General features: G+C 38.3%; 1 pseudogene; it reads left to right on the plus strand.

Annotated features, from left to right (window-relative positions):
* Positions 1 to 264: 264 nt before the first annotated feature.
* Positions 265 to 962, plus strand: LOC140245766 (uncharacterized; annotated as a pseudogene).
* Positions 963 to 11,559: the final 10,597 nt, after the last annotated feature.

An 11,559-nucleotide genomic window follows, 5' to 3' on the forward strand; every position in this document is an offset into this window, starting at 1 on the left:
TCCAACGTCCTCCTTCATCGAAGCCAGCAAGTCGTCTTAGATGGACATAAATCATCTGTCGATGTCGACTCAGGTGTCCCACAGGGATCTGTTCTAGGCCCATGCCTCTTCCTCCACTACATCAATGACTTACCTGACAAGCTCTGTTCAACAGTACTGCTCTTTGCGGATGATGCCATTGTCTACCTCACCATTGAGAATCAACATCAAGCGCAACAGTTCCAGGATGACCTCACCAGGTTGGGAGAATGGGCATCCACATGGATGATGGAGCTGAACTCACAAAAATGCGAGGTGATAACCATCTCCAGAAAAAGGAAGAATATACAGCACCAATACGCTCTGAACAACACTCCCCTTAGATCTGTCAACTCAACAAAATATCTGGGAATCACAATTACATCTGACCTGAAATGGAACCAACACATCAACAACATCTGTCAAAAAGCCAACAACACTCTTGCCTTCCTCCGTACCTGCGTATTAACTCCCCTGAACTGAAAACAACAGCCTAAAAGACTCTCGTCCGCCTTCTTGTGGAATATGGAGCTACGGTGTGGGACCCTTCCACAAGCAAGAGCAACCACCAACTAGAAATGGTTCAACGACGTGCAGCCAGATTCACACTGAACAGATACCACACGTCTAGTGTGCAATCCATGCTGGAAGAGCTACAATGGCCTTCCCTTCAACAACGTAGAGAAGAGTCCAGACTCACAATGATGTACAAACTCCACCACCACTGCATAAACTTCCAAACCCAGTCCTACATCACTCCAGTTGCCGCACCTACAAGAGCTCTCGATGCACAAGGCTATGTCATTCCCCGCTCCAGAACAGAACATCACAAAATGTCCTTCTTCCCCAGAACACTAAGAACATGGAACATCCTCCAACTGAGTACTGTAACCGCACCATCACTGGAAGCCTTCCGCCATCGACTGACGGAAGGCAGTGGATAAGTCCCTGGACTGTTTTTACTTGCACCGTGTATATACTCTGCACCATGCACCTCAACCACTACGTTTCACCCACACACTCACACACATCCAAAGTTTGCAAGAATCTTCAAGTTTGAAGGAGGCAGACTGAACCAGAAGAAGAAGAAGAAGAAGAAGAATAAAGAGTTCGACAAAATGACCGACATCGACCAAACACCTTGTTTGAGAGTCTGGGTATTTTTGTTGGTTATGATGGTTCGTTAATCCAAAATAATTAACCTCCGTAACAATATTGAATGGTTCTCCGAATGGGTTCAGAGCACGTCTTGACAGCAGTCTCACATATTAAGCAAACATAGTAGCATGTTTGTCACCAATGCGTTATACCAAATTTATTAGGAATAAACAGGTATATATTGGTTACGCTGTCTACAAAATTCAGTAACGATGGAAGGGCGTAAAGACGGACGGGGTCATTCCACTAGACCGACACACACGATTCATACAGCCTACGAGTTACACAGTCCATGAGTTCGACAGTAGGCAAATAAAGCCAATAAGTTCGACACTAGGTAAAAACAGCCCACGAGTTCGACAAATACAACACGGGGCTTAATGTGTCGGTCTTGTGGGCCTTGTTAGCTTAGTGTCGAACTAATGGGTTGTATGACTCGTGAGCCGTATAACTCATGGGCTGCATGACTTGTGAGCTGTATGACTCGTGGGCTGTATGACTCGTGGGTGTCGGTCTCGTGACGTGCACCCGGACGGGCAACCCTAAAACTTTATGCATCCGGCGACACACTTCATGGCGGAGGTAAAAAATTAAATCTTTCGAAACTGCTACATTCTAGTGTGTGCAAGCTTGTTTCGTGGTATGCACAAACGTCATGATTCTGCCATGCAAAATTACTATTTCGCTGACCACTAAATTTAATATGTATACATAACCCTAAATTAAAAACTGAATACACATTAAGATATTACTTCGTGTTTACATAATTATTCATCAACATGCTCATTCTACTATGGAAGTTAAGTGACTATTGAATAGTCGCGAGATAATGGCGTTTGTATGTCACATGATAACCGGCTGAAATTCTATCATGTCTTCAAAAGTTCTATCAATTATTGCGTATAGTAAGTGGAGTCCTTTAATAAGTAAATTAATGTGTAGAACAATTTCAACTAAAATTTGCGGTGTAAAGGTATTTTACCCGAATTCCCTTCATTTTTCCTTTTTTTTTTTTCTTATCCAGAACACTTCTTGGAGCAAAAATTGAACAGGTTTAGCAAACCTTTTCACCTTCCCTTCAAAATGGCGCAGGGGACGTAAAATCACTATGATGGGTAATTTGTCAAGCAGTAAAAATAATTGTTGACCTCTCTCTCCATGAAAATGTTGCGATAGACGGTATACACGGTGTAGACATAGTTATGTGCATGTAATTTCTTTTCATCAGGATGAAGTAACCCATTATCCCAACCAAATTACGGGTCCAATAATTGCCTCGATGGGGAGGTAGTCATTGGCTACCAACCAAATAACAATCAACGGGTGCCACGTAGAGTATGATTGCTTTCAGTACCTCTCTACTGGTCCCATTTATTAGTCATATGCCTACTTTCAGGCGAGTGAGATGTCTACGTGCACACACACACACACACACAAATATTGTTAGATTCAACACACATGCTACCGGATGTGATGCACATTTGCCCGTATTTGATATGATTATGATTTTACGGTTAACGTCGTGCCAAATTTCTTACAATAAGCCGGTATCTGTTCTTACTTGCTCGTTATTGCGATCGGAATCACGGGCCTGGATTTTCAGGTTAATCCCATGAATGCAGTTTACTAAGTAATTGACTCTGCTCATCTTACATGGCATACATTACCGAAATATAGCGTGCCATCCTGTCATCAGGTTTGAATAGGGCCTAGATGCCCAACAAAAAATCACTGATATTTTTCCAACGTCCTCCCAAACCGACACACACGCGCGCACACACACACACACACACATACACACAGACAGACTGTAAATATCCTAGATTTAAAAAAAAAATCAGTTTTCCTTGCTTTTACACAAAACAACAATTATGCTCACTGCTTTGTCTCATGAACCATATTATATATATATATAATATATATTATATCAAGTCACCGTTGTCATTTTGATCTACTACTAGAGGTGGGCTGAAGAGAGTCAATTTTAGGTCACATTTTCAGAACATGCTCATCACACCTTATAGTTTGATGACTTTTTGCCTACTGACACCATTTTTGAAAAAAAAAAACAAACAAAAAGAACGAAAAAAAGCGAAATCCGGGGACTGGTGCCACCGGCCGAAATCGTAAAAAATCCATGATGGCCGCCGTTTCGGCTTACAAAAGACATTTTTGGCTATAAGTCGGCTATGTTTTGGTCTATGGTGATGGTTTTGGTATCTAACCCCATGTTTTAGGGGTCAAGCAAATGGATTATAATGATAATCTTAGTGTAAGACCTAATCTTCCACATGATACTAAACTTTTTCCCATATTTAGGTTTCAATTTTTCTTCTCCTTTACCTCTACCGCAACCGTCTTTTTTTTTTGCACTTTTTTCTGTATTTTTTCAAGTCATGTTAACAATTATACTCTTAATAACAAGTTGTAGCTTTCAATCTGGTGTTTGTTTGTTTTTTTTAACCAACAATACAGCCAGATCCTATACAAATAACTTACATTATACATGTATTACATGTGTCATGCACATACAGCTATGTGGCTGGTGCATTCAGGCTGCATGGTAGTTGTGAGGCCAGTGCTTTTACTGTATCTGCTTTGTGATGCTATTGCTAATTAACAAGTGTACATTAGACCTGTAGTCAGAGTGTACAGTTCTACTGTAGGCGCATGCACAAATGAATAAGACTTCTATGATATGCCAATTGTCTAGCACATAAGTAATGTTTCGACTGGATGATGCATCCCATGAGCTAATTACATTACATGGAAGAATCTGCATCAGCAGTACTGTCTGTACATCACCTTGCTTTGGCCATCTCACCAGTGCCGATGCCGATTTTTCTCGATTTCATGTGCCTCATGCTCTTGGTCTCAACACATACCAAGGTACCCATTTTTGTGCGCCTTTGTAATCCCATATCACAATACAAAATTCATTGATGCCCAGTTCACTATCAGCAGTTTCTTAAAGGTTCGATGGGCGGTTGGTTGTGTGATGCCATTGGTTGACTTTAGATCGACTACATTCACTTCTGAACAGTAGGCAGATCAGGGGCAGGAAGATTATCAGACTCTCCTCCAGTCTATAGAGGAGTCAGGTTCGCCTTAATTCATTCCCACCTCAGAGATTTGTTTTTAAGACCTTGAATACACGTGTAGGCGCACAATAATCTTGATGGGATATGAGTCTGCAGTATGACAGCTCTCCACATAATATCGCTTTGAGTTTGGTTGGATCTTGAGTATCCAGGCATTCCTTGAGCTCATCAACATTTGTTTATGGGCCTCACCCATGTTGACATTCCTGTAACAGACAGCCTATGCACATACATGTACTCTAACTGCTTGTTGTGCTTGGACCACATTTTGGAATCGGAAAAGAGAACTGGAAATAACACATAGGGTCAAAAGACGTTCATTACCTCAGCTTTAGGCACTTTCAGTCACAGAGAGTAAGATGATGACTTTACTATAATAAATGCTATGTGAGGAACATACATTGTACATAGCATTTGCTTGTCATAGAATTGGTGGAATCACCCAAATAGTATCAAATTTCCCATCAAATCTGAGGACTCTATCGCTTTATAAAAGGACCGCAATATACATGGTAGGAAAAAGCAGGCATGAGAAATGAAGGACCAAGTGGTGATAATGAATCACCAAAAGTGCCTGAAATGAATGATTTAAATCTTATATGAATGTAAGAATGAAGGACTTGGGTCATTCTTACATTCATATTATAGCGCCCTCTCTCATCTTTCTCTCATCTCCTATAGCAGAATATCATGTATATGATTCAAAGAACGACCCAAGTCCATATGAATCAAAGAACGACCCAAATCCATCACACAAAATGGCCTCTCCACAATCAATGTAAATTTTAATTGTCATAATAATATATGTTTTAATTTGTATATACAATGTTGCCTTCCCATCACAGTTAAATAGAATATTATTGGACAAATAAAAAAATATGAAGTTTTTTTTTAAGTTTACTCGAAATGGTCTTCCATGGACTTGGGTCGTTCTTATATTCAGATACTCATATGTATAATGTAAGTTATTTGTATATTTATTACTCTAATTGTTGAAAGAAAACGCCAGACTGACAGCTGGAACTTGTTATTAAATGTATAATTGTTAACATGACTTGAAAAAAGAAAGAAAAAAGTGCCAAAAAATGGCGGTAGGGGTACGGGTAAAGAAGGAAAATTTAACCCTAAATATGGGGAAAAGATTACTATCATGTGGAAGATTACGTTTTACATCAAAATTATCATTATAATCCATTTCCTTGACCCCTAAATCATGGGGTTAGTCACCAAAACAATCACAATACACCAAAAAAAAAATAGCTGAGTTATAGCCAAAAATGTATTTTTTAAGCCGAAACGACGGCCATCTTGGATGTTTAACGATTTCGGCTGGGGCATCCCGGATATTGCATTTTTTTCGTTGTTCTTTTCTTTTTTCAAAAATGGTGTCAGTAGGCAAAAATTCATCAAATTAAGTTGTGATGAACATGTTCTGAATATGTCATCCTCTATAGCCATCCTCTACTACTACCATGACCCAGAAGAAAAAGCACCATACATGAACACCCTGAGCCTGCGGCTATAGGGTGCGTTCGAGCGCTCTAAAGCGAACCAAAGCGAACTGAACCAAAGCGTACCGTACCGAACTGTGCCAGTTTTGGAGCGTTCGAGCGCTCTATGGAGAAAGCGTACCTCACGAGTTATTTTTAGAAAAGGTCACGCATTTTGTAGCAAGAATATCATCCACCTGGCGCTTGAACAACTTGCACCTGTCCCGAACAAAGAGAATGATGCCTTTGCATTGTGACGTATGCGCATGATACGCGCATGCTTCACAACGAACTTTTGGTACGCTTTGGTACGCTTTTGGAGCACATCGGGAAGTGGTCCACTTTTGGCTCGGTACAGTACTAGTCCAGTCAAAATACGACAAAATGGGGGTTAACCCACAACTAATTGCAACAGAAACGATTCTACTTGCATTTGACCCGGAAGAGCTATTAAAATAACATATTAAAAGTTCCCTAAAATTCGAGTGGTGGATCAGTGTCTAATTTGCATAAATTCAAAATGGCCGCCATATAACCTATTTATGCCTATATCTTGGGATATATAACCCACAGAAAGTAAATTCCGGTGTCTAAACCTATGTTTTTTAGGTCAAGGAATCCAATTATGTTATCTGTAGCAACTTTCAAGCATCGCTTTATATAGTTTTTGCATATATTTGCATATAATTACATGCAAAATGGCCGCCATATTGCCTGTGCTAGCCCGTATCTTCGTATACCATTAAAGGGAAGCAGTCCTGAGATTTTCACTGTAGTGATAATCAAGAAGAGTAAAAAATGCAACCTTTCACCAATTTATACGCGTGGACATCAAAAATTGTCTCCGTACGCGATTTTTAAAAAATAATTCCTGCAAGCGATCGTGTAAGAGCCAGCCAAAAAGTGCAACGTCATTGATGCCCTACTCTCAAGTTGACAGCCGTGCCTCAGAAAACCAATTTAAGTGTTCAAAATGATCATATCTGATTTTTTCATAAAATGTGACAATATGTGGTTTTATTATTTCAAACAAAATATTTCAAGCTTATTTATATATACAATTAATATAAAAATAAATAGTAAACATGTATTTATAAATAACTAGGGATGACGAGCAGAACACCGCTGGAAAGAGTTGTGCATCGATGACGTATGACTCTCCGCCAAGACCTGCTCATTTGCAGAGTCACACTTTTTTAACCGAAATGTACGAGCTTATTTGGTGATTTGAAAGTTTGTTTTTGATGAAAGTAGTTCATTGGAGGTACCAACAACAACATATTTTTCTAAATTTCGTGAGGACTGCGTCCCTTTAATGTAGTACACTCAGGAATAAGTCCCTATATATCTGGACATAAAACCCGCAGAAAATAGATTCTGGTGTCTAAAACCTATTCTTTCTTTTTTTATGTCAGGGAATAGAATTATGATATAAACAATAACTTTCAAGCTTCCCTTTATACATTTTTTTTGCATATATTTGCATTTATTTAAATGCAAAATGGCCGCCATAATGCCTCTACAGGCTTATATCTCTATCTGTAAAAAGTACCCTGTGATGGTGTCTGTGGTCTTAATTGTACTGCTGAGAATCACTGATGTAGAATACGTTCCAGTCAGGAATAATTACCTGTATTTCACTAAACATTTGCATGTATCTATACATAAATCTATTCAAATTAAGAGTATCTTATATCCATAAGCTACTCTACAAAAGTTTCATGAGTTTGGACATTTGTTTAGGGAATGTTCTTGCCATATCAGGGTACCATGTCACTCACTCACTTTCTGAATAAAGGACCCAGGGGTCCAGCCCTCACCCGAGTATCTCAAGTTCACCTTCCATGCATTCTTACATACTATTACTTGGGAGAGAGGAAATTGGAAGACTTTGGGAACCTCTAGGGCCATATCTGGAAGCCTTTAGGGACCTCCAGGGCCCAGGGGGGCATGATGTTCATACATGACACTAGCGATAATTGCAACTACAATACTAAGTTTGTTAAAAATTTGACCATGTGTTTTCAAAAAGACTGGCTATAAGAGGATCAAAAATGAAAATTGGTCCCCAATAATTTGGTCCCAGCCCCAAGGCTGCCACGATCAGATTTTAGGTGCCTTTGGACATCCTGTGGTCGGGGGGGGGGGGGTAGATGGTACCCATTTTACCAATATTCTACCAGCCAAGTTTGGTAACAAATTGAACACACTTTTTGTGAAGATGAACGTGTGAAAATTGGTTTCTATTTGGCACTAGCCCCAAGTATGAGTATATTGAAAGTATGCTTATACACTCACTGATGTATTTACTCAATGCTCTTCTAGTTTTATAAAAGTAGCAACTCTAAATTCAGAGGGGGACATAGTGCCCACACGTAATATATTATATTATATTATATCGTCGAAAATTTGGTCTGGCTAAATAGCACTGTTGGACTGAAATGCATTACCACTCTACTTCGTCATCTTTTCTGTACTGGTACCAACACATGGATTACAAGTATCATATATATATATATATATATATATATATATATATATAATATATAGGCCTATATATAATGTGTAATATTTCGAAAAGAAGATAAAATTGCGAAAGTAAACTTAAAACTATATGCAGTCTCCAAGATATTCAACCTTGTACATTATACCTAGCTCTGTTACGTCTGGTTCTACTTTCTTTCTTTTTTTGTGTGTGTGTGTGTGAGGGGGATTTTTTTAAATGATAGATTCCTTAATTTCGGGGTTCTGGGACCTTTTGGACATGGTGTCTATTTGAAAGTCTATCATCCTTGGGATGCTACTTGCCTAGTTTGTTGAAAATCTGTCATTACATGGGGTTTTTAAAGAGAATCTGAAAATGGATTTTGAAAATGTATGCATGACTGACGACCGGACGGCAGAAGATATATGAAGACTATTTAAAATATTAGCTTGAACCTTTTTTTATTCTTTTTTTCTTTTTTTTGCTGTCTTGAACCTTTGGCTATTTAAGATGAGTTTACAATCTAATGAATCAAAGTCACTTGATTTCAGGAAAGCTTTCTTTCGTTTCCAGTACATCGTTTTCATTTTCTACCTTGTGATAATACATATACTCAAGGTATGTAATGTGATCTCTGAAAATATAGATCAATGATAAAAGTATAAAACAAGCACACAAAACTCGCTTACACTCACAGTGTTCTATGCGTTTACCACAAATTCTGAACTAGGATAGTGTGAAATTGCAGTTGATTAATTTAAAGCAAACAGGATCTCGGCTCCATTTCATACTGAAGCGTGGTGAGTCTCACGTTTGTTGTAAACTGTGTCGATGTCTTTTGGGAATGCTTCTTATTCCTAGTCACCAATTAGAACAGCATCCTCTGACTCCTCACATATTTAAGAAATACAACATTACAAGTGTCTGATATATAATGGCCCACATCTGCCACTGGTATGTGTTGTGTGCAGTCAAATCTGTTTGCCCTGTAACTATACACTGCCAGTCGCTAAAAGCCTGTCTTGCAATTGCATCAGACTTCCTTCAGGAGTTCCTTGATAGCTGCAGCTTTGTCTGTAGTGATCAGAACATATTTTTGATTCAACCTCTTCCTCAAATCGTCCTAATTCCAATAATTGTATGTCATTTCCCTTCCACTGTTTAACATGAAGAAAAGCTGCTGCTGAAGTGGAGGGAAGGGACCTTTTGGAACAGGAACAGAAAATGATGTTGTGTACTTGTTTTGTTTTTTATCTGACTTAAGACTGCTTTTTTGCCAGCAAATTGAATTCAATCTTCATGCTGCTCGCATTTCCGAAAAAAACCTGTGTGTTGATGAAAATGCTATTAGTGTGAAGCCTCAATGCAATAGGAAACATTTCTTTTAATAAAGCTGTAGATACAATGCGAAAATGGTAAAAGTAAGACTTAAAAGAAATTATACGTGTTGTACGAGCTTGAAGCCGATGAGAAGGATGTTGTTTGTATTGATTGACTGATGAATCCAGGGTACTAGTAATAGAAATGTTAAGGCATTTCCTTTTTTTTTTTTTTTTGTATCTGGCTGTCAATCACAATGTTTTACATTTTCAGTAAGTCACTGGGTGAAACCGCACAGAAATATGACAAAATCCACTTCCATACAAATTATCACGGTCATATGTTGCACATTGATATACATTCCTTTACCAAAAGTTTTGCAACAAAAGACACAATACTAGTATCGACTAAACATGGATGCAAATCATCGCACACTTTGAAAGCTATATGAGATATGTCCAAACTCATGAAACTTTTGTAGAGCAGCTTATTGATAATCATGAACTTGATGACATGCCCCCCCCCCCCTCCCACTTTGGCAAAAAAAAAAGAATAAATAATGAATTGCAACATAGACACAAGTATAAGCAGTAAACATGAGGGCAAATTACAAAATATAATACATTGAATATACATGAAATATTTTAACGATTCCTACTACATAATTTGAGACTTTAATATTTGTGTACCTATTGAGCAAACTTTGGAAGCTAACTTGAGATTACAGTTAAATAAAGATATGTTCTATTCGATGCTACTAACAGTTGTTTTCTGTTCTGAGGCTTTATGTCAAGAAAATGTGAGTACAATGTAATACAATACTTTTAATCAATGCAAGAATATAAGCACTAGGTGTAAGGATAATCATCAAAGTTGTGAATGGTATCATAATAATTTTCCTTTGAAATCTTGGATGTAGACATTACAGTACAATTAACGTTCTGCAGCTCATATTCGTATTTCTGAAATTATATATTCACGGTAGTAATTTGAATAGATTTATGTATAAGCATATGCAAATTTTTAGTGAAATATAGGTAATTATTCCTGAGTGGAACGTATTCCACATCAGTGATTTTCAGCAGTAAAATTAAGACCACAGACACCATCACTAGGTACCAGCGGTACCTTTTACAGATAGAAATATAAGCCTGTAGTGGCATTATGGCGGCCATTGTGCATTAAATTGAATGCAAATATATGCAAAAAATGTATAAAGGGAAGTTTGAAATTTACTGCTTATATCATAATTGTATTCCCCGACCTAAAAAACATAGGTTTAGACACCAGAATCTATTTTCTGCGGGTTTTATGTCCAGATAAATAGCGACTTATTCCTGAGTGTACTACATTATTGGTATACGAAGATACGGGCTTGCACGTGGCTTGCACAGGCAATATGGCGGCCATTTTGCATGTAATTATATGCAAATATATGCAAAAACTATATAAAGGGATGCTTGAAAGTTGCTACAGATAACATAATTGTATTCTTTGACCTAAGAAACATAGGTTTAGACACCGGAATTTACTTTCTGTGGGTTATATATCCCGAGATATAGGCATAAGTAGGTTGTACGACGCCATTTTGAATTTATGCAAATTAGACACTGATCCACCACTCGAATTTTAGGGAACTTTGAATATGTTATTTTAGTTGCCCTTCCAGGTCAAATGCAAGTGGAATCGTTTCTGTTGCAATTAGTTGGGGGTCATTTCATATTTTGACTGGACTATACGGTACGGCACACTTTAGGAGCGTTCGAGCGCTCCTCTGGCGCGGGTAGGTACGGTACAGTTCGCTTTAGGTGAGCACTCGAACGCACCCATACATAACACACCTTATTGTGAAAAGGCCATACAATACGCAAGCCAGTAGTCAGGTAGAACCGATGCGCTGTTATAGGGCCTATTTGGCGTTCGTGGTATGATTTGCCAATAATACAAAACAAAAGACACATAAAAAGATTCTACTCACCACTTTGTC

This window comes from Diadema setosum, unplaced genomic scaffold (genome assembly GCF_964275005.1).
Source record: "Diadema setosum unplaced genomic scaffold, eeDiaSeto1 scaffold_31, whole genome shotgun sequence".
Classification (NCBI taxonomy): domain Eukaryota; kingdom Metazoa; phylum Echinodermata; class Echinoidea; order Diadematoida; family Diadematidae; genus Diadema; species Diadema setosum.